Consider the following 1383-nt stretch of genomic DNA (forward strand, 5'->3'; position numbering starts at 1 on the left):
GAATGGGTAATATAAAATATTTTTAAAATAAAAGGAAATAATTTAAATAGATGGTTACCTTTTTATGTTTAGTTTTATTTGTATAATTTTACTTTACATTTCCCACCCTCTATAGATTCCATAGACACTGAAATGGCCTTTCCCTCTCTAAACATCTTATTCTTGCAACCATCTGTCGATTTTGAGCTGTGGTCAAGTCGGACCGCATTCTGTGTGCTGAGATTACTTCAATGTCATCGTTTGGAAAAATAAATAAATATTTCAACAATCCGCATATGAACCGCTTCAAGGTTATCTTACGATTTCTCTTTTATTAAAACAACTAAAATAGATTTGTCCAAATGACACGATTCGCTATTCACAATTCTCTATTCACAATTCTCTTTTTCTTCCATTGCAGATCACATCTTTTCTACATTCAAGGAATGGCAAGTCTCCATCAGACAGAAATTGAAATTTGTCTTGAACTAAACCCATATTTCCCAGAAATATCTAACTCCTCCCTGGATGGTGATGAACATCTCAGAAGTTGTGTATGGTCAGGTAATTCAATTATTCGAATAATGATATAATTCGTACAAGGATGTTCAAATTATATTTTTAAAAAAACAAAGATACTAGTACAGTAAAAGAAAGCGAACTTGGAAACTTAAAGTAGGGATCATAATGATTCTAGGAAAATAGAAATTGCAATAATGATGATAATGATGATAATGATAATGACAATATTAATGATGATTATCATAATTATGATAATAATGATGTGATTATGATGTGATGATATTAATGATGATAATAGTAACGATGATAATGACGATGATGATAAAATGATGATAATGATTGGATCGCCATTTAGTTCATGCATACTCTGGCAAGCCGTCAAAGGCGCCCTTATACTGCTCGTCTACCGGAATGGTCTAGTGACGGTCGACTAGTAGATTTCTTGTCCCTGCACCCTCACCACCACAAGCGGTGATCCAATTGGCGATGATAAGAAGATAATAACGCTGATATTGATTAAGATAATAAAATTATAACATTTTTGAAATTTCATTTATTGAATATTTTATGATATATCTAGCTTTGAATTTCCACATAAGTACAAGAGGTGCTTTAAAATTTCTGCATTCATTCGAAAAATTCACTAAATCAATTTTCTCTCTTCCTTCACGTGTTGGAATATCATAAACTCTACCATACACACACACATACACACACACACATACACACATACACACACAATCATCGCACATGCTCTCTCTCTCTCTCTCTCTCTCTCTCTCTCTCTCTCTCTCTCTGCCACATATATATATACTCACAAGCTTAAACAAATAGACTCGAATATGACATATTATGCATACACTAGAATAATAAAGTTTCAAA

This window comes from Berghia stephanieae, chromosome 1, assembly GCF_034508935.2.
Source record: "Berghia stephanieae isolate SIO BIC M18660-M18661 chromosome 1, UCSD_Bste_1.3, whole genome shotgun sequence".
NCBI lineage: Eukaryota > Metazoa > Mollusca > Gastropoda > Nudibranchia > Aeolidiidae > Berghia > Berghia stephanieae.